Below are 23,690 nucleotides of genomic sequence, written 5' to 3'. Positions count from 1 at the left end.
TTTGGCAGGGTGCAAGAGCCCAAGTAATTTGAGATTAGTGGGAACCATTAATGGGAGAGTTGCACACATTTTGGTAAATTCTGGGAGTACAAATAGCTTCATCAACTCTAAATCCATCAACTTTCTCAAACTATCTCCAACAAAACGGAGCTACCCATAACCTTCTTCTGAGTGCAAGTGGCAAATAGGAATTATGAGAAAAGCTACATTGGTTAGCCCTTCTACACAAGTGACATTATCTTCTTCATACGCTTGGGAAGGTGATTTGGTGGTCTTGGACATGGGTCCCATTGATGTGATTGGTTAGCTTCTCTTGGTGATTTCCACATGAACCTTGAACAAGGTCGCATGATGGACAGAGTGGTATTGGCTGGAAGGGCCCTCTTTGATCACTCCAAAGATGCTCTAGAAGGGGCTCAAGATTCTTGGTACTATCTATGTGTTACATGTTCAAGAGGGGATGGATGGTATTGGACTGTCACACGTAGAGAAAATGGATAAAGATATGGTGACTCTTCTCAAAGAGTATGAGGACCATTTTATAGTGCCAAAGAGTTTGCCACACCTAAGAGGGAGATTGACCATGCTATTATACTTGAACCAAATGCAAAGGTTGTGAACAAGCCTCCTTATCATTTGTCTAAGGTGGAAAGAGAGTAAGCGGCAAAGAAAGTACAAGAGTTGCTTACTATGGGTCTTATCCAACCCTCACAATCTTTATTTGCATCACCCGTTCTATTGGTGAAGAAGAAGGAGGGGTCCTTTCGTATGTGCATTGATTACCGTGACTTGAACAAAGTCACTATAAAAAATAGGTATCCAATACCCCACATTGATGATGTTTTTGATGAGCTCAAAGGTGCAAAATTCTTCACCAAGATTGATTCAAGATCAGGTTACCATCAAATACGAATGAAGGAGGAAGACAGCATTTAGGATCGAAAGGGGATGGTTTCTCTTTATGGTTTTGCCCTTTGGCCTTATAAATGCCCTGGCCACTTTCTATTCAAGTTTGTGCTAGTGTTCTTTGACAATATCTTCATCTGTAGAGCAAGAGCAAGGAAGAGCACTTGTCTCATGTGAAACAAGTGTTTGAGATAATGAGGAAGCATAAGCTGTATAGGAGAGAAAATGTGCATTCATGGTCTCAATGAAGTGGATTGGACACTTGGTGGGAGAGAAGGGCATTAGGGCTGATTCAAAGAAAGTAGCATGCATTAAAGGATGGCCAACCTGTAGCAATACAACTCAATTGAGAGGATTTTTGGGATTGTCTTCTTTCTATAGAAGATTTATGGAGCACTATGCCTCTATTGCAGAACCTCTTACCAATCTACTCAAGAAGAAAGATTTCTTTTGGGATGCTATCTACCAACAAGAGTTTCAATGAACTCCAAACCTTGCTTACATCGGCTCCTATTCTTGTTTGCCCCGATTTCTCAACAACATTTTATGTGAGAATGGATGCAAGTGGAAGAGGGCTTGGGGCAGTTTTAAACCAAGAGCATGGTGTCATTGCATTCGAGAGTAGAAAGCTTTCCGAGGAGGAGATGGGGTTGCACCTTTATGAGCAAGTAATGTTAGCCATACTTCATGCAATCAAGAAATGGCATCACTATCTTTATGGTGTTGCACATCTCAAGGTGAGAAGCGATCATAGGGTGCTGAGTTTTTTTCTCTCCCAACCCAATCTTTCTCCCAAACAAAAGATAGTTGGCTACCCTTCAAGGATATGATTTTGAGATATCCTACACACTCGGGAAGGACAATGTAGTTGTGGACACATTGTCAAGAATGTGGGCTTGCACAGATACTACTGTATAGACAGATATTTAGCTTAAGGGTAAGCATGATCTAATCTCCATGGTCACATAACTACACTGTGACTTCAATTATGGAAGTGTGAATGGATCAAAGGAACTTAAGTGGAATATCTTATCAACAATGAAGATGCTACCTATATTTACAGGAAATTCTAGCAAGGAGATGATGGAGAATTTACAAGCTTTGTAATGGTCTCCTATGGCAAAAGGATAAGGTGTACTTGGTTCCTACCTCTTCCTACATTCCCAAAGCGATCTATGAGATCAATTCTTCATCAATTTATCACAATTCAAGCAAGAACTTGAGTAGTATCGGGATGAGTATCAAGTGCATGTGACATATATTGTCTTCCATGGAGGACAAAATGGCTAATCCTTTGGCCACGGAAGAATTGGAAAGGATGAGATAACTTCTTCAACTTTGCAAGGACAACATGAAGAGGTCATGAAGGCAAACACGCGGATGACCGTAGGCATAAGATGGAGTTTGAAGAAGGTGACTATGTGCTACTAAAGCTTCCTAAGAGCCAACATAACATCCTAAAAGGGTCTTCCAATCCAAAATTGGCTCATAGATATTATGGTCCGTGACATACATGGTAGTCAAGAAGGTAGGTGACTTGGCTGACAAGCTTAATTTGCCTTCTTCTACAAGAATTCATGATGTGTTTCATGTGTCCGACCTTAAGAGGTTTGTGGGCACTCTTCCACAAGAGATTGAAGAGCTACCGATAACCCATGGATGAAGAAGGGGAGATCATACATGAGTCGGAAAGGATTGTGGACAAGAGGACAAGGGAGTTTAGGAATAGAAACATTAAAGAATTCCTTGTTAGTAGGTGCAAGAAATTACCCATGAATAAGGCTACTTGGCAATCTTTAGAGTACGTACAACAACAACATGGCCTATTTGAGGAAGGTGTTGCTTCACCAATTGGCATGATTTGTATGGAGAAAATGGGCAATGCTTGGGATTATACGTGTGTTGTAATTTCTGGACAGTTTTGGTGAGGTCCATTGCTGGGGTCGATGCTCTACTCCAACAAGCTTTATTGGTTATCAGAATGACTCCCAGCACATATCAAGGTCCACAACGTGTTTCATGTAAGTTTATTAAAGCCTTATGTAGCTAGTCTCTAGGTCATATTCTTGATGATGAACAAGTTGTAATCCCAAGTCAGGGAGTCCTTGAGTTACAACCTAGTAGGATCATAGATTCTAGGGAAAGGCAACTCCGTAATAGAACTCAGGTAGAACATATAGTACAATGGAAAGATTACCCTGAAGAAGACGCAACGTGGGAAGAGGAAGCGACACTCTTAAAGGATTACCCCGAATTCATGACGAGATGAGGACATCTCGACTTCTTAAAGTAGGGAAGGATGTAACATGTCCATCTTCAATAACACTACTTGCCCATGAATTTGAGGTCTTTTGTGATGTAAAAAAAAATCAAAAATTTTAATAAATGAGCTATTTCCACTTAGAATCTTAGAATTTTGAGTCCAAATTCAGAATCTACGCACGATTTTACCCTAATGTAGGATTTTACAGCATTCAAAACAGACACTGGATGATTGAGCCTATACGTATTTTTTTAAAGTTATTTTCACTTAAAATACGACAAATTTAAAATATCGTACACACACCTGGGTTCTTGCGCAAGGACCAAAGGCCGACCGCCCTAGTGTACGGTCCACAGGCCGCCACGTGGATGCCCATGTTGCCTTTGACCCCACCGTCCTTTGCACGCACGCTTTGCTCTCCTTTTCCTTGCACCCATACCCCTACCTACACCTATATAAACCCCCCAATACCTCGTGGGGCCGACAGACACCCTAGCCCACTGTTGTGCTCGTACTTGTTATTCTACCAGTCTTTGCACCCAGCTCCCTGCGTGGTACTGAACCACCGTACTATACCGGGTAGCCTTCCAGCAAGCCATTTTTGACTACCTCCAAGTAAGGCCTCTGGAGGATATTTCTTGCCTCCTCTCACCCTTCAGGCCAGAGTGTCCTTAGCTGCTCTCCCTCCCCCTCCCCCTCCCCTGTGTGTGTGTGAATAGACTTAAGGGGAGGACTCCTCCTCCTCTCCCTCTTGTTGCAAGCGTCTCCCTCCAAATTCAGTTTAAGGACACCTTCCCCCCCCATTAGCGATAACTTTAGTAAGGGAGGATTTTAGTCTCTTAGAGGTGATTCAGACCTAGGGGTTTTTCTGCTCATAACTTGAGCAAACGAGCTCCAAATTGTGATCCGACTGAAGCCTTGGATTCGTGGCATCGCGCTCTACAAGAAGGCAGGCAGAATGGCTCCTTTGCAAAAGTGCCAAAATATCACCCCGAGAGCGCCGCACATCAACGGGTCTCAAGAAGTTGCTCCAGATACCGCCCCATCAGCCCCCACAAAAAAATAATGACCAAGTTAGCTTGGTCATTGTTTAAAAGAAGATTTTATCAATCTTTACTGTTAACTTTAAAGACATTAAGAAAGAGAGGCTATTGTTCTTTATACCAAAATTCGCGGCGCGGTGAAATTATTGTTTTCTCAAGGAAAGTGATGAAATCTATGGAGATTTCTTTCTCGGACGAGATTTATATAGATATTGGGCTTCACAAGCAACTTCTATGGACGAATCTGTCCGAGTTTATAGAGAAGCAATCTTTGGATATCTCATGGATATGATGCTTTTATGGATAAAGTCCACCTCTACTCCAAGGTGTGTGGTTAGCACGGAGTATGTGGTAAGAGTTATGGTATACAAGGATTATGGTATACAGGTCTATGGATTCCTGGACTTTGTTTTCTAGGGATTTGGATCCATCCTCATGTTTATGGATTCTGCTTATGACTCCCTTTTACTGGGATGGATTGAGGAGTACGGAGACTTTGCTCAATTTGCGAATGCTTATATGCAATCACAAAAGGGCAAGCCACGTAATGAGAATCCTACTTCCAATGCTTCTAAAGATATCAAGGCTCTCCAAGTTCAAGGGTGATGGTTCCGCTTTGCATGAGTTGGAGGAGTGGATGACCAAGCTAGACACTTATTCCCGACTTCACCCCCCTCTAAGAGTGAGCAAGATAAAGTGCACTCTTCATCTTTACACTCGGAAGATTATGCTCATCAATGGTGGAGACATATGCTTAATCATGGGAATGTACCACACTCATGGGATGATTTGAAAAGGGAGATGAACTTGACTTTTATCTCACCTTTGGTGCTTGATAGATACCATGAGCAATGGTACGAGATTTCTCAAAAGGGAAAATGAAGATGAGGAAGTTTATTCATGGGTTGGATTCCTACATCAAGGCGGATGTGTTGGCACAAAGACCTAGCACCATCAAGGAGGCTATGAGGCTAGCGAGCTTTATGAGCCTACTAAGTATAGGAAATCTCAGACCATCATACCCTCTCAAAAACCATCCTATACTTCTTCAAATATTAGTGAAATTTTGCCTTCCACAGCACCCACCTTTACCTCCAAGTTTTCATCATCATTTGGACCTAGGTGGACATCCCGAGAGAGGAGTTCAAAATGATGTAAAGAAAGACAATGGGTTTGTCACAAGAAAGAATACTTTTTTAACCTTTCAAGAAGATGCAAAGGATGGATGATCCAAATATTGAAGAGTTGAGGAGCAAGGGTTTATGTTTCAAATGCAAAGAGGAGTGGTTACCCGGGCATGTTTGCAAGTCAAAGAAGGTGATGGCTACTATGATTCTTATGGATGAAGAGGAAATCTCATGAGGTGGAGGAATATGAAGATTGCATTGAAGAGACACATGATGATACCTCTTTCATCCAAGAAGAGGGTGAGTTTCCATTTGACCTCGGTGAGGGGAGTCATGCGAGTATTTTGGGAGGTGATGTGACACACCCAAAAGTGCAGTAAACACAGCTAGCGTATGCTCTATTTCTCAAGAGCTTTTGGCAGGGTGCAAGAGCCCAAGTAATTTGAGATTAGTGGGAACCATTAATGGGAGAGTTGCACACATTTTGGTAAATTCTGGGAGTACAAATAGCTTCATCAACTCTAAATCCATCAACTTTCTCAAACTATCTCCAACAAAACGGAGCTACCCATAACCTTCTTCTGAGTGCAAGTGGCAAATAGGAATTATGAGAAAAGCTACATTGGTTAGCCCTTCTACACAAGTGACATTATCTTCTTCATACGCTTGGGAAGGTGATTTGGTGGTCTTGGACATGGGTCCCATTGATGTGATTGGTTAGCTTCTCTTGGTGATTTCCACATGAACCTTGAACAAGGTCGCATGATGGACAGAGTGGTATTGGCTGGAAGGGCCCTCTTTGATCACTCCAAAGATGCTCTAGAAGGGGCTCAAGATTCTTGGTACTATCTATGTGTTACATGTTCAAGAGGGGATGGATGGTATTGGACTGTCACACGTAGAGAAAATGGATAAAGATATGGTGACTCTTCTCAAAGAGTATGAGGACCATTTTATAGTGCCAAAGAGTTTGCCACACCTAAGAGGGAGATTGACCATGCTATTATACTTGAACCAAATGCAAAGGTTGTGAACAAGCCTCCTTATCATTTGTCTAAGGTGGAAAGAGAGTAAGCGGCAAAGAAAGTACAAGAGTTGCTTACTATGGGTCTTATCCAACCCTCACAATCTTTATTTGCATCACCCGTTCTATTGGTGAAGAAGAAGGAGGGGTCCTTTCGTATGTGCATTGATTACCGTGACTTGAACAAAGTCACTATAAAAAATAGGTATCCAATACCCCACATTGATGATGTTTTTGATGAGCTCAAAGGTGCAAAATTCTTCACCAAGATTGATTCAAGATCAGGTTACCATCAAATACGAATGAAGGAGGAAGACAGCATTTAGGATCGAAAGGGGATGGTTTCTCTTTATGGTTTTGCCCTTTGGCCTTATAAATGCCCTGGCCACTTTCTATTCAAGTTTGTGCTAGTGTTCTTTGACAATATCTTCATCTGTAGAGCAAGAGCAAGGAAGAGCACTTGTCTCATGTGAAACAAGTGTTTGAGATAATGAGGAAGCATAAGCTGTATAGGAGAGAAAATGTGCATTCATGGTCTCAATGAAGTGGATTGGACACTTGGTGGGAGAGAAGGGCATTAGGGCTGATTCAAAGAAAGTAGCATGCATTAAAGGATGGCCAACCTGTAGCAATACAACTCAATTGAGAGGATTTTTGGGATTGTCTTCTTTCTATAGAAGATTTATGGAGCACTATGCCTCTATTGCAGAACCTCTTACCAATCTACTCAAGAAGAAAGATTTCTTTTGGGATGCTATCTACCAACAAGAGTTTCAATGAACTCCAAACCTTGCTTACATCGGCTCCTATTCTTGTTTGCCCCGATTTCTCAACAACATTTTATGTGAGAATGGATGCAAGTGGAAGAGGGCTTGGGGCAGTTTTAAACCAAGAGCATGGTGTCATTGCATTCGAGAGTAGAAAGCTTTCCGAGGAGGAGATGGGGTTGCACCTTTATGAGCAAGTAATGTTAGCCATACTTCATGCAATCAAGAAATGGCATCACTATCTTTATGGTGTTGCACATCTCAAGGTGAGAAGCGATCATAGGGTGCTGAGTTTTTTTCTCTCCCAACCCAATCTTTCTCCCAAACAAAAGATAGTTGGCTACCCTTCAAGGATATGATTTTGAGATATCCTACACACTCGGGAAGGACAATGTAGTTGTGGACACATTGTCAAGAATGTGGGCTTGCACAGATACTACTGTATAGACAGATATTTAGCTTAAGGGTAAGCATGATCTAATCTCCATGGTCACATAACTACACTGTGACTTCAATTATGGAAGTGTGAATGGATCAAAGGAACTTAAGTGGAATATCTTATCAACAATGAAGATGCTACCTATATTTACAGGAAATTCTAGCAAGGAGATGATGGAGAATTTACAAGCTTTGTAATGGTCTCCTATGGCAAAAGGATAAGGTGTACTTGGTTCCTACCTCTTCCTACATTCCCAAAGCGATCTATGAGATCAATTCTTCATCAATTTATCACAATTCAAGCAAGAACTTGAGTAGTATCGGGATGAGTATCAAGTGCATGTGACATATATTGTCTTCCATGGAGGACAAAATGGCTAATCCTTTGGCCACGGAAGAATTGGAAAGGATGAGATAACTTCTTCAACTTTGCAAGGACAACATGAAGAGGTCATGAAGGCAAACACGCGGATGACCGTAGGCATAAGATGGAGTTTGAAGAAGGTGACTATGTGCTACTAAAGCTTCCTAAGAGCCAACATAACATCCTAAAAGGGTCTTCCAATCCAAAATTGGCTCATAGATATTATGGTCCGTGACATACATGGTAGTCAAGAAGGTAGGTGACTTGGCTGACAAGCTTAATTTGCCTTCTTCTACAAGAATTCATGATGTGTTTCATGTGTCCGACCTTAAGAGGTTTGTGGGCACTCTTCCACAAGAGATTGAAGAGCTACCGATAACCCATGGATGAAGAAGGGGAGATCATACATGAGTCGGAAAGGATTGTGGACAAGAGGACAAGGGAGTTTAGGAATAGAAACATTAAAGAATTCCTTGTTAGTAGGTGCAAGAAATTACCCATGAATAAGGCTACTTGGCAATCTTTAGAGTACGTACAACAACAACATGGCCTATTTGAGGAAGGTGTTGCTTCACCAATTGGCATGATTTGTATGGAGAAAATGGGCAATGCTTGGGATTATACGTGTGTTGTAATTTCTGGACAGTTTTGGTGAGGTCCATTGCTGGGGTCGATGCTCTACTCCAACAAGCTTTATTGGTTATCAGAATGACTCCCAGCACATATCAAGGTCCACAACGTGTTTCATGTAAGTTTATTAAAGCCTTATGTAGCTAGTCTCTAGGTCATATTCTTGATGATGAACAAGTTGTAATCCCAAGTCAGGGAGTCCTTGAGTTACAACCTAGTAGGATCATAGATTCTAGGGAAAGGCAACTCCGTAATAGAACTCAGGTAGAACATATAGTACAATGGAAAGATTACCCTGAAGAAGACGCAACGTGGGAAGAGGAAGCGACACTCTTAAAGGATTACCCCGAATTCATGACGAGATGAGGACATCTCGACTTCTTAAAGTAGGGAAGGATGTAACATGTCCATCTTCAATAACACTACTTGCCCATGAATTTGAGGTCTTTTGTGATGTAAAAAAAAATCAAAAATTTTAATAAATGAGCTATTTCCACTTAGAATCTTAGAATTTTGAGTCCAAATTCAGAATCTACGCACGATTTTACCCTAATGTAGGATTTTACAGCATTCAAAACAGACACTGGATGATTGAGCCTATACGTATTTTTTTAAAGTTATTTTCACTTAAAATACGACAAATTTAAAATATCGTACACACACCTGGGTTCTTGCGCAAGGACCAAAGGCCGACCGCCCTAGTGTACGGTCCACAGGCCGCCACGTGGATGCCCATGTTGCCTTTGACCCCACCGTCCTTTGCACGCACGCTTTGCTCTCCTTTTCCTTGCACCCATACCCCTACCTACACCTATATAAACCCCCCAATACCTCGTGGGGCCGACAGACACCCTAGCCCACTGTTGTGCTCGTACTTGTTATTCTACCAGTCTTTGCACCCAGCTCCCTGCGTGGTACTGAACCACCGTACTATACCGGGTAGCCTTCCAGCAAGCCATTTTTGACTACCTCCAAGTAAGGCCTCTGGAGGATATTTCTTGCCTCCTCTCACCCTTCAGGCCAGAGTGTCCTTAGCTGCTCTCCCTCCCCCTCCCCCTCCCCTGTGTGTGTGTGAATAGACTTAAGGGGAGGACTCCTCCTCCTCTCCCTCTTGTTGCAAGCGTCTCCCTCCAAATTCAGTTTAAGGACACCTTCCCCCCCCATTAGCGATAACTTTAGTAAGGGAGGATTTTAGTCTCTTAGAGGTGATTCAGACCTAGGGGTTTTTCTGCTCATAACTTGAGCAAACGAGCTCCAAATTGTGATCCGACTGAAGCCTTGGATTCGTGGCATCGCGCTCTACAAGAAGGCAGGCAGAATGGCTCCTTTGCAAAAGTGCCAAAATATCACCCCGAGAGCGCCGCACATCAACGGGTCTCAAGAAGTTGCTCCAGATACCGCCCCATCAGCCCCCACAAAAAAATAATGACCAAGTTAGCTTGGTCATTGTTTAAAAGAAGATTTTATCAATCTTTACTGTTAACTTTAAAGACATTAAGAAAGAGAGGCTATTGTTCTTTATACCAAAATTCGCGGCGCGGTGAAATTATTGTTTTCTCAAGGAAAGTGATGAAATCTATGGAGATTTCTTTCTCGGACGAGATTTATATAGATATTGGGCTTCACAAGCAACTTCTATGGACGAATCTGTCCGAGTTTATAGAGAAGCAATCTTTGGATATCTCATGGATATGATGCTTTTATGGATAAAGTCCACCTCTACTCCAAGGTGTGTGGTTAGCACGGAGTATGTGGTAAGAGTTATGGTATACAAGGATTATGGTATACAGGTCTATGGATTCCTGGACTTTGTTTTCTAGGGATTTGGATCCATCCTCATGTTTATGGATTCTGCTTATGACTCCCTTTTACTGGGATGGATTGAGGAGTACGGAGACTTTGCTCAATTTGCGAATGCTTATATGCAATCACAAAAGGGCAAGCCACGTAATGAGAATCCTACTTCCAATGCTTCTAAAGATATCAAGGCTCTCCAAGTTCAAGGGTGATGGTTCCGCTTTGCATGAGTTGGAGGAGTGGATGACCAAGCTAGACACTTATTCCCGACTTCACCCCCCTCTAAGAGTGAGCAAGATAAAGTGCACTCTTCATCTTTACACTCGGAAGATTATGCTCATCAATGGTGGAGACATATGCTTAATCATGGGAATGTACCACACTCATGGGATGATTTGAAAAGGGAGATGAACTTGACTTTTATCTCACCTTTGGTGCTTGATAGATACCATGAGCAATGGTACGAGATTTCTCAAAAGGGAAAATGAAGATGAGGAAGTTTATTCATGGGTTGGATTCCTACATCAAGGCGGATGTGTTGGCACAAAGACCTAGCACCATCAAGGAGGCTATGAGGCTAGCGAGCTTTATGAGCCTACTAAGTATAGGAAATCTCAGACCATCATACCCTCTCAAAAACCATCCTATACTTCTTCAAATATTAGTGAAATTTTGCCTTCCACAGCACCCACCTTTACCTCCAAGTTTTCATCATCATTTGGACCTAGGTGGACATCCCGAGAGAGGAGTTCAAAATGATGTAAAGAAAGACAATGGGTTTGTCACAAGAAAGAATACTTTTTTAACCTTTCAAGAAGATGCAAAGGATGGATGATCCAAATATTGAAGAGTTGAGGAGCAAGGGTTTATGTTTCAAATGCAAAGAGGAGTGGTTACCCGGGCATGTTTGCAAGTCAAAGAAGGTGATGGCTACTATGATTCTTATGGATGAAGAGGAAATCTCATGAGGTGGAGGAATATGAAGATTGCATTGAAGAGACACATGATGATACCTCTTTCATCCAAGAAGAGGGTGAGTTTCCATTTGACCTCGGTGAGGGGAGTCATGCGAGTATTTTGGGAGGTGATGTGACACACCCAAAAGTGCAGTAAACACAGCTAGCGTATGCTCTATTTCTCAAGAGCTTTTGGCAGGGTGCAAGAGCCCAAGTAATTTGAGATTAGTGGGAACCATTAATGGGAGAGTTGCACACATTTTGGTAAATTCTGGGAGTACAAATAGCTTCATCAACTCTAAATCCATCAACTTTCTCAAACTATCTCCAACAAAACGGAGCTACCCATAACCTTCTTCTGAGTGCAAGTGGCAAATAGGAATTATGAGAAAAGCTACATTGGTTAGCCCTTCTACACAAGTGACATTATCTTCTTCATACGCTTGGGAAGGTGATTTGGTGGTCTTGGACATGGGTCCCATTGATGTGATTGGTTAGCTTCTCTTGGTGATTTCCACATGAACCTTGAACAAGGTCGCATGATGGACAGAGTGGTATTGGCTGGAAGGGCCCTCTTTGATCACTCCAAAGATGCTCTAGAAGGGGCTCAAGATTCTTGGTACTATCTATGTGTTACATGTTCAAGAGGGGATGGATGGTATTGGACTGTCACACGTAGAGAAAATGGATAAAGATATGGTGACTCTTCTCAAAGAGTATGAGGACCATTTTATAGTGCCAAAGAGTTTGCCACACCTAAGAGGGAGATTGACCATGCTATTATACTTGAACCAAATGCAAAGGTTGTGAACAAGCCTCCTTATCATTTGTCTAAGGTGGAAAGAGAGTAAGCGGCAAAGAAAGTACAAGAGTTGCTTACTATGGGTCTTATCCAACCCTCACAATCTTTATTTGCATCACCCGTTCTATTGGTGAAGAAGAAGGAGGGGTCCTTTCGTATGTGCATTGATTACCGTGACTTGAACAAAGTCACTATAAAAAATAGGTATCCAATACCCCACATTGATGATGTTTTTGATGAGCTCAAAGGTGCAAAATTCTTCACCAAGATTGATTCAAGATCAGGTTACCATCAAATACGAATGAAGGAGGAAGACAGCATTTAGGATCGAAAGGGGATGGTTTCTCTTTATGGTTTTGCCCTTTGGCCTTATAAATGCCCTGGCCACTTTCTATTCAAGTTTGTGCTAGTGTTCTTTGACAATATCTTCATCTGTAGAGCAAGAGCAAGGAAGAGCACTTGTCTCATGTGAAACAAGTGTTTGAGATAATGAGGAAGCATAAGCTGTATAGGAGAGAAAATGTGCATTCATGGTCTCAATGAAGTGGATTGGACACTTGGTGGGAGAGAAGGGCATTAGGGCTGATTCAAAGAAAGTAGCATGCATTAAAGGATGGCCAACCTGTAGCAATACAACTCAATTGAGAGGATTTTTGGGATTGTCTTCTTTCTATAGAAGATTTATGGAGCACTATGCCTCTATTGCAGAACCTCTTACCAATCTACTCAAGAAGAAAGATTTCTTTTGGGATGCTATCTACCAACAAGAGTTTCAATGAACTCCAAACCTTGCTTACATCGGCTCCTATTCTTGTTTGCCCCGATTTCTCAACAACATTTTATGTGAGAATGGATGCAAGTGGAAGAGGGCTTGGGGCAGTTTTAAACCAAGAGCATGGTGTCATTGCATTCGAGAGTAGAAAGCTTTCCGAGGAGGAGATGGGGTTGCACCTTTATGAGCAAGTAATGTTAGCCATACTTCATGCAATCAAGAAATGGCATCACTATCTTTATGGTGTTGCACATCTCAAGGTGAGAAGCGATCATAGGGTGCTGAGTTTTTTCCTCTCCCAACCCAATCTTTCTCCCAAACAAAAGATAGTTGGCTACCCTTCAAGGATATGATTTTGAGATATCCTACACACTCGGGAAGGACAATGTAGTTGTGGACACATTGTCAAGAATGTGGGCTTGCACAGATACTACTGTATAGACAGATATTTAGCTTAAGGGTAAGCATGATCTAATCTCCATGGTCACATAACTACACTGTGACTTCAATTATGGAAGTGTGAATGGATCAAAGGAACTCAAGTGGAATATCTTATCAACAATGAAGATGCTACCTATATTTACAGGAAATTCTAGCAAGGAGATGATGGAGAATTTACAAGCTTTGTAATGGTCTCCTATGGCAAAAGGATAAGGTGTACTTGGTTCCTACCTCTTCCTACATTCCCAAAGCGATCTATGAGATCAATTCTTCATCAATTTATCACAATTCAAGCAAGAACTTGAGTAGTATCGGGATGAGTATCAAGTGCATGTGACATATATTGTCTTCCATGGAGGACAAAATGGCTAATCCTTTGGCCACGGAAGAATTGGAAAGGATGAGATAACTTCTTCAACTTTGCAAGGACAACATGAAGAGGTCATGAAGGCAAACACGCGGATGACCGTAGGCATAAGATGGAGTTTGAAGAAGGTGACTATGTGCTACTAAAGCTTCCTAAGAGCCAACATAACATCCTAAAAGGGTCTTCCAATCCAAAATTGGCTCATAGATACTATGGTCCGTGACATACATGGTAGTCAAGAAGGTAGGTGACTTGGCTGACAAGCTTAATTTGCCTTCTTCTACAAGAATTCATGATGTGTTTCATGTGTCTGACCTTAAGAGGTTTGTGGGCACTCTTCCACAAGAGATTGAAGAGCTACCGGTAACCCATGGATGAAGAAGGGGAGATCATACATGAGTCGGAAAGGATTGTGGACAAGAGGACAAGGGAGTTTAGGAATAGAAACATTAAAGAATTCCTTGTTAGTAGGTGCAAGAAATTACCCATGAATAAGGCTACTTGGCAATCTTTAGAGTACGTACAACAACAACATGGCCTATTTGAGGAAGGTGTTGCTTCACCAATTGGCATGATTTGTATGGAGAAAATGGGCAATCCTTGGGATTATACGTGTGTTGTAATTTCTGGACAGTTTTGGTGAGGTCCATTGCTGGGGTCGATGCTCTACTCCAACAAGCTTTATTGGTTATCAGAATGACTCCCAGCACATATCAAGGTCCACAACGTGTTTCATGTAAGTTTATTAAAGCCTTATGTAGCTAGTCTCTAGGTCATATTCTTGATGATGAACAAGTTGTAATCCCAAGTCAGGGAGTCCTTGAGTTACAACCTAGTAGGATCATAGATTCTAGGGAAAGGCAACTCCGTAATAGAACTCAGGTAGAACATATAGTACAATGGAAAGATTACCCTGAAGAAGACGCAACGTGGGAAGAGGAAGCGACACTCTTAAAGGATTACCCCGAATTCATGACGAGATGAGGACATCTCGACTTCTTAAAGTAGGGAAGGATGTAACATGTCCATCTTCAATAACACTACTTGCCCATGAATTTGAGGTCTTTTGTGATGTAAAAAAAAAATCAAAAATTTTAATAAATGAGCTATTTCCACTTAGAATCTTAGAATTTTGAGTCCAAATTCAGAATCTACGCACGATTTTACCCTAATGTAGGATTTTACAGCATTCAAAACAGACACTGGATGATTGAGCCTATACGTATTTTTTTAAAGTTATTTTCACTTAAAATACGACAAATTTAAAATATCGTACACACACCTGGGTTCTTGCGCAAGGACCAAAGGCCGACCGCCCTAGTGTACGGTCCACAGGCCGCCACGTGGATGCCCATGTTGCCTTTGATCCCACCGTCCTTTGCACGCACGCTTTGCTCTCCTTTTCCTTGCACCCATACCCCTACCTACACCTATATAAACCCCCCAATACCTCGTGGGGCCGACAGACACCCTAGCCCACTGTTGTGCTCGTACTTGTTATTCTACCAGTCTTTGCACCCAGCTCCCTGCGTGGTACTGAACCACCGTACTATACCGGGTAGCCTTCCAGCAAGCCATTTTTGACTACCTCCAAGTAAGGCCTCTGGAGGATATTTCTTGCCTCCTCTCACCCTTCAGGCCAGAGTGTCCTTAGCTGCTCTCCCTCCCCCTCCCCCTCCCCTGTGTGTGTGTGAATAGACTTAAGGGGAGGACTCCTCCTCCTCTCCCTCTTGTTGCAAGCGTCTCCCTCCAAATTCAGTTTAAGGACACCTTCCCCCCCCATTAGCGATAACTTTAGTAAGGGAGGATTTTAGTCTCTTAGAGGTGATTCAGACCTAGGGGTTTTTCTGCTCATAACTTGAGCAAACGAGCTCCAAATTGTGATCCGACTGAAGCCTTGGATTCGTGGCATCGCGCTCTACAAGAAGGCAGGCAGAATGGCTCCTTTGCAAAAGTGCCAAAATATCACCCCGAGAGCGCCGCACATCAACGGGTCTCAAGAAGTTGCTCCAGATACCGCCCCATCAGCCCCCACAAAAAAATAATGACCAAGTTAGCTTGGTCATTGTTTAAAAGAAGATTTTATCAATCTTTACTGTTAACTTTAAAGACATTAAGAAAGAGAGGCTATTGTTCTTTATACCAAAATTCGCGGCGCGGTGAAATTATTGTTTTCTCAAGGAAAGTGATGAAATCTATGGAGATTTCTTTCTCGGACGAGATTTATATAGATATTGGGCTTCACAAGCAACTTCTATGGACGAATCTGTCCGAGTTTATAGAGAAGCAATCTTTGGATATCTCATGGATATGATGCTTTTATGGATAAAGTCCACCTCTACTCCAAGGTGTGTGGTTAGCACGGAGTATGTGGTAAGAGTTATGGTATACAAGGATTATGGTATACAGGTCTATGGATTCCTGGACTTTGTTTTCTAGGGATTTGGATCCATCCTCATGTTTATGGATTCTGCTTATGACTCCCTTTTACTGGGATGGATTGAGGAGTACGGAGACTTTGCTCAATTTGCGAATGCTTATATGCAATCACAAAAGGGCAAGCCACGTAATGAGAATCCTACTTCCAATGCTTCTAAAGATATCAAGGCTCTCCAAGTTCAAGGGTGATGGTTCCGCTTTGCATGAGTTGGAGGAGTGGATGACCAAGCTAGACACTTATTCCCGACTTCACCCCCCTCTAAGAGTGAGCAAGATAAAGTGCACTCTTCATCTTTACACTCGGAAGATTATGCTCATCAATGGTGGAGACATATGCTTAATCATGGGAATGTACCACACTCATGGGATGATTTGAAAAGGGAGATGAACTTGACTTTTATCTCACCTTTGGTGCTTGATAGATACCATGAGCAATGGTACGAGATTTCTCAAAAGGGAAAATGAAGATGAGGAAGTTTATTCATGGGTTGGATTCCTACATCAAGGCGGATGTGTTGGCACAAAGACCTAGCACCATCAAGGAGGCTATGAGGCTAGCGAGCTTTATGAGCCTACTAAGTATAGGAAATCTCAGACCATCATACCCTCTCAAAAACCATCCTATACTTCTTCAAATATTAGTGAAATTTTGCCTTCCACAGCACCCACCTTTACCTCCAAGTTTTCATCATCATTTGGACCTAGGTGGACATCCCGAGAGAGGAGTTCAAAATGATGTAAAGAAAGACAATGGGTTTGTCACAAGAAAGAATACTTTTTTAACCTTTCAAGAAGATGCAAAGGATGGATGATCCAAATATTGAAGAGTTGAGGAGCAAGGGTTTATGTTTCAAATGCAAAGAGGAGTGGTTACCCGGGCATGTTTGCAAGTCAAAGAAGGTGATGGCTACTATGATTCTTATGGATGAAGAGGAAATCTCATGAGGTGGAGGAATATGAAGATTGCATTGAAGAGACACATGATGATACCTCTTTCATCCAAGAAGAGGGTGAGTTTCCATTTGACCTCGGTGAGGGGAGTCATGCGAGTATTTTGGGAGGTGATGTGACACACCCAAAAGTGCAGTAAACACAGCTAGCGTATGCTCTATTTCTCAAGAGCTTTTGGCAGGGTGCAAGAGCCCAAGTAATTTGAGATTAGTGGGAACCATTAATGGGAGAGTTGCACACATTTTGGTAAATTCTGGGAGTACAAATAGCTTCATCAACTCTAAATCCATCAACTTTCTCAAACTATCTCCAACAAAACGGAGCTACCCATAACCTTCTTCTGAGTGCAAGTGGCAAATAGGAATTATGAGAAAAGCTACATTGGTTAGCCCTTCTACACAAGTGACATTATCTTCTTCATACGCTTGGGAAGGTGATTTGGTGGTCTTGGACATGGGTCCCATTGATGTGATTGGTTAGCTTCTCTTGGTGATTTCCACATGAACCTTGAACAAGGTCGCATGATGGACAGAGTGGTATTGGCTGGAAGGGCCCTCTTTGATCACTCCAAAGATGCTCTAGAAGGGGCTCAAGATTCTTGGTACTATCTATGTGTTACATGTTCAAGAGGGGATGGATGGTATTGGACTGTCACACGTAGAGAAAATGGATAAAGATATGGTGACTCTTCTCAAAGAGTATGAGGACCATTTTATAGTGCCAAAGAGTTTGCCACACCTAAGAGGGAGATTGACCATGCTATTATACTTGAACCAAATGCAAAGGTTGTGAACAAGCCTCCTTATCATTTGTCTAAGGTGGAAAGAGAGTAAGCGGCAAAGAAAGTACAAGAGTTGCTTACTATGGGTCTTATCCAACCCTCACAATCTTTATTTGCATCACCCGTTCTATTGGTGAAGAAGAAGGAGGGGTCCTTTCGTATGTGCATTGATTACCGTGACTTGAACAAAGTCACTATAAAAAATAGGTATCCAATACCCCACATTGATGATGTTTTTGATGAGCTCAAAGGTGCAAAATTCTTCACCAAGATTGATTCAAGATCAGGTTACCATCAAATACGAATGAAGGAGGAAGACAGCATTTAGGATCGAAAGGGGATGGTTTCTCTTTATGGTTTTGCCCTTTGGCCTTATAAATGCCCTGGCCACTTTCTATTCAAGTTTGTGCTAGTGTTCTTTGACAATATCTTCATCTGTAGAGCAAGAGCAAGGAAGAGCACTTGTCTCATGTGAAACAAGTGTTTGAGATAATGAGGAAGCATAAGCTGTATAGGAGAGAAAATGTGCATTCATGGTCTCAATGAAGTGGATTGGACACTTGGTGGGAGAGAAGGGCATTAGGGCTGATTCAAAGAAAGTAGCATGCATTAAAGGATGGCCAACCTGTAGCAATACAACTCAATTGAGAGGATTTTTGGGATTGTCTTCTTTCTATAGAAGATTTATGGAGCACTATGCCTCTATTGCAGAACCTCTTACCAATCTACTCAAGAAGAAAGATTTCTTTTGGGATGCTATCTACCAACAAGAGTTTCAATGAACTCCAAACCTTGCTTACATCGGCTCCTATTCTTGTTTGCCCCGATTTCTCAACAACATTTTATGTGAGAATGGATGCAAGTGGAAGAGGGCTTGGGGCAGTTTTAAACCAAGAGCATGGTGTCATTGCATTCGAGAGTAGAAAGCTTTCCGAGGAGGAGATGGGGTTGCACCTTTATGAGCAAGTAATGTTAGCCATACTTCATGCAATCAAGAAATGGCATCACTATCTTTATGGTGTTGCACATCTCAAGGTGAGAAGCGATCATAGGGTGCTGAGTTTTTTCCTCTCCCAACCCAATCTTTCTCCCAAACAAAAGATAGTTGGCTACCCTTCAAGGATATGATTTTGAGATATCCTACACACTCGGGAAGGACAATGTAGTTGTGGACACATTGTCAAGAATGTGGGCTTGCACAGATACTACTGTATAGACAGATATTTAGCTTAAGGGTAAGCATGATCTAATCTCCATGGTCACATAACTACACTGTGACTTCAATTATGGAAGTGTGAATGGATCAAAGGAACTCAAGTGGAATATCTTATCAACAATGAAGATGCTACCTATATTTACAGGAAATTCTAGCAAGGAGATGATGGAGAATTTACAAGCTTTGTAATGGTCTCCTATGGCAAAAGGATAAGGTGTACTTGGTTCCTACCTCTTCCTACATTCCCAAAGCGATCTATGAGATCAATTCTTCATCAATTTATCACAATTCAAGCAAGAACTTGAGTAGTATCGGGATGAGTATCAAGTGCATGTGACATATATTGTCTTCCATGGAGGACAAAATGGCTAATCCTTTGGCCACGGAAGAATTGGAAAGGATGAGATAACTTCTTCAACTTTGCAAGGACAACATGAAGAGGTCATGAAGGCAAACACGCGGATGACCGTAGGCATAAGATGGAGTTTGAAGAAGGTGACTATGTGCTACTAAAGCTTCCTAAGAGCCAACATAACATCCTAAAAGGGTCTTCCAATCCAAAATTGGCTCATAGATACTATGGTCCGTGACATACATGGTAGTCAAGAAGGTAGGTGACTTGGCTGACAAGCTTAATTTGCCTTCTTCTACAAGAATTCATGATGTGTTTCATGTGTCTGACCTTAAGAGGTTTGTGGGCACTCTTCCACAAGAGATTGAAGAGCTACCGGTAACCCATGGATGAAGAAGGGGAGATCATACATGAGTCGGAAAGGATTGTGGACAAGAGGACAAGGGAGTTTAGGAATAGAAACATTAAAGAATTCCTTGTTAGTAGGTGCAAGAAATTACCCATGAATAAGGCTACTTGGCAATCTTTAGAGTACGTACAACAACAACATGGCCTATTTGAGGAAGGTGTTGCTTCACCAATTGGCATGATTTGTATGGAGAAAATGGGCAATCCTTGGGATTATACGTGTGTTGTAATTTCTGGACAGTTTTGGTGAGGTCCATTGCTGGGGTCGATGCTCTACTCCAACAAGCTTTATTGGTTATCAGAATGACTCCCAGCACATATCAAGGTCCACAACGTGTTTCATGTAAGTTTATTAAAGCCTTATGTAGCTAGTCTCTAGGTCATATTCTTGATGATGAACAAGTTGTAATCCCAAGTCAGGGAGTCCTTGAGTTACAACCTAGTAGGATCATAGATTCTAGGGAAAGGCAACTCCGTAATAGAACTCAGGTAGAACATATAGTACAATGGAAAGATTACCCTGAAGAAGACGCAACGTGGGAAGAGGAAGCGACACTCTTAAAGGATTACCCCGAATTCATGACGAGATGAGGACATCTCGACTTCTTAAAGTAGGGAAGGATGTAACATGTCCATCTTCAATAACACTACTTGCCCATGAATTTGAGGTCTTTTGTGATGTAAAAAAAAAATCAAAAATTTTAATAAATGAGCTATTTCCACTTAGAATCTTAGAATTTTGAGTCCAAATTCAGAATCTACGCACGATTTTACCCTAATGTAGGATTTTACAGCATTCAAAACAGACACTGGATGATTGAGCCTATACGTATTTTTTTAAAGTTATTTTCACTTAAAATACGACAAATTTAAAATATCGTACACACACCTGGGTTCTTGCGCAAGGACCAAAGGCCGACCGCCCTAGTGTACGGTCCACAGGCCGCCACGTGGATGCCCATGTTGCCTTTGATCCCACCGTCCTTTGCACGCACGCTTTGCTCTCCTTTTCCTTGCACCCATACCCCTACCTACACCTATATAAACCCCCCAATACCTCGTGGGGCCGACAGACACCCTAGCCCACTGTTGTGCTCGTACTTGTTATTCTACCAGTCTTTGCACCCAGCTCCCTGCGTGGTACTGAACCACCGTACTATACCGGGTAGCCTTCCAGCAAGCCATTTTTGACTACCTCCAAGTAAGGCCTCTGGAGGATATTTCTTGCCTCCTCTCACCCTTCAGGCCAGAGTGTCCTTAGCTGCTCTCCCTCCCCCTCCCCCTCCCCTGTGTGTGTGTGAATAGACTTAAGGGGAGGACTCCTCCTCCTCTCCCTCTTGTTGCAAGCGTCTCCCTCCAAATTCAGTTTAAGGACACCTTCCCCCCCCATTAGCGATAACTTTAGTAAGGGAGGATTTTAGTCTCTTAGAGGTGATTCAGACCTAGGGGTTTTTCTGCTCATAACTTGAGCAAACGAGCTCCAAATTGTGATCCGACTGAAGCCTTGGATTCGTGGCATCGCGCTCTACAAGAAGGCAGGCAGAATGGCTCCTTTGCAAAAGTGCCAAAATATCACCCCGAGAGCGCCGCACATCAACGGGTCTCAAGAAGTTGCTCCAGATACCGCCCCATCAGCCCCCACAAAAAAATAATGACCAAGTTAGCTTGGTCATTGTTTAAAAGAAGATTTTATCAATCTTTACTGTTAACTTTAAAGACATTAAGAAAGAGAGGCTATTGTTCTTTATACCAAAATTCGCGGCGCGGTGAAATTATTGTTTTCTCAAGGAAAGTGATGAAATCTATGGAGATTTCTTTCTCGGACGAGATTTATATAGATATTGGGCTTCACAAGCAACTTCTATGGACGAATCTGTCCGAGTTTATAGAGAAGCAATCTTTGGATATCTCATGGATATGATGCTTTTATGGATAAAGTCCACCTCTACTCCAAGATGTGTGGTTAGCACGGAGTATGTGGTAAGAGTTATGGTATACAAGGATTATGGTATACAGGTCTATGGATTCCTGGACTTTGTTTTCTAGGGATTTGGATCCATCCTCATGTTTATGGATTCTGCTTATGACTCCCTTTTACTGGGATGGATTGAGGAGTACGGAGACTTTGCTCAATTTGCGAATGCTTATATGCAATCACAAAAGGGCAAGCCACGTAATGAGAATCCTACTTCCAATGCTTCTAAAGATATCAAGGCTCTCCAAGTTCAAGGGTGATGGTTCCGCTTTGCATGAGTTGGAGGAGTGGATGACCAAGCTAGACACTTATTCCCGACTTCACCCCCCTCTAAGAGTGAGCAAGATAAAGTGCACTCTTCATCTTTACACTCGGAAGATTATGCTCATCAATGGTGGAGACATATGCTTAATCATGGGAATGTACCACACTCATGGGATGATTTGAAAAGGGAGATGAACTTGACTTTTATCTCACCTTTGGTGCTTGATAGATACCATGAGCAATGGTACGAGATTTCTCAAAAGGGAAAATGAAGATGAGGAAGTTTATTCATGGGTTGGATTCCTACATCAAGGCGGATGTGTTGGCACAAAGACCTAGCACCATCAAGGAGGCTATGAGGCTAGCGAGCTTTATGAGCCTACTAAGTATAGGAAATCTCAGACCATCATACCCTCTCAAAAACCATCCTATACTTCTTCAAATATTAGTGAAATTTTGCCTTCCACAGCACCCACCTTTACCTCCAAGTTTTCATCATCATTTGGACCTAGGTGGACATCCCGAGAGAGGAGTTCAAAATGATGTAAAGAAAGACAATGGGTTTGTCACAAGAAAGAATACTTTTTTAACCTTTCAAGAAGATGCAAAGGATGGATGATCCAAATATTGAAGAGTTGAGGAGCAAGGGTTTATGTTTCAAATGCAAAGAGGAGTGGTTACCCGGGCATGTTTGCAAGTCAAAGAAGGTGATGGCTACTATGATTCTTATGGATGAAGAGGAAATCTCATGAGGTGGAGGAATATGAAGATTGCATTGAAGAGACACATGATGATACCTCTTTCATCCAAGAAGAGGGTGAGTTTCCATTTGACCTCGGTGAGGGGAGTCATGCGAGTATTTTGGGAGGTGATGTGACACACCCAAAAGTGCAGTAAACACAGCTAGCGTATGCTCTATTTCTCAAGAGCTTTTGGCAGGGTGCAAGAGCCCAAGTAATTTGAGATTAGTGGGAACCATTAATGGGAGAGTTGCACACATTTTGGTAAATTCTGGGAGTACAAATAGCTTCATCAACTCTAAATCCATCAACTTTCTCAAACTATCTCCAACAAAACGGAGCTACCCATAACCTTCTTCTGAGTGCAAGTGGCAAATAGGAATTATGAGAAAAGCTACATTGGTTAGCCCTTCTACACAAGTGACATTATCTTCTTCATACGCTTGGGAAGGTGATTTGGTGGTCTTGGACATGGGTCCCATTGATGTGATTGGTTAGCTTCTCTTGGTGATTTCCACATGAACCTTGAACAAGGTCGCATGATGGACAGAGTGGTATTGGCTGGAAGGGCCCTCTTTGATCACTCCAAAGATGCTCTAGAAGGGGCTCAAGATTCTTGGTACTATCTATGTGTTACATGTTCAAGAGGGGATGGATGGTATTGGACTGTCACACGTAGAGAAAATGGATAAAGATATGGTGACTCTTCTCAAAGAGTATGCAAAGAGTATGAGGACCATTTTATAGTGCCAAAGAGTTTGCCTCACCTAAGAGGGAGATTGACCATGCTATTATACTTGAACCAAATGCAAAGGTTGTGAACAAGCCTCCTTATCATTTGTCTAAGGTGGAAAGAGAGTAAGCGGC

The sequence above is a fragment of the Cibotium barometz genome, chromosome 1 (genome assembly GCF_041138505.1).
Source record: "Cibotium barometz isolate CiBa-2024 chromosome 1, ASM4113850v1, whole genome shotgun sequence".
Classification (NCBI taxonomy): domain Eukaryota; kingdom Viridiplantae; phylum Streptophyta; class Polypodiopsida; order Cyatheales; family Cibotiaceae; genus Cibotium; species Cibotium barometz.
Note: the sequence above shows the minus strand (reverse complement) of the source record.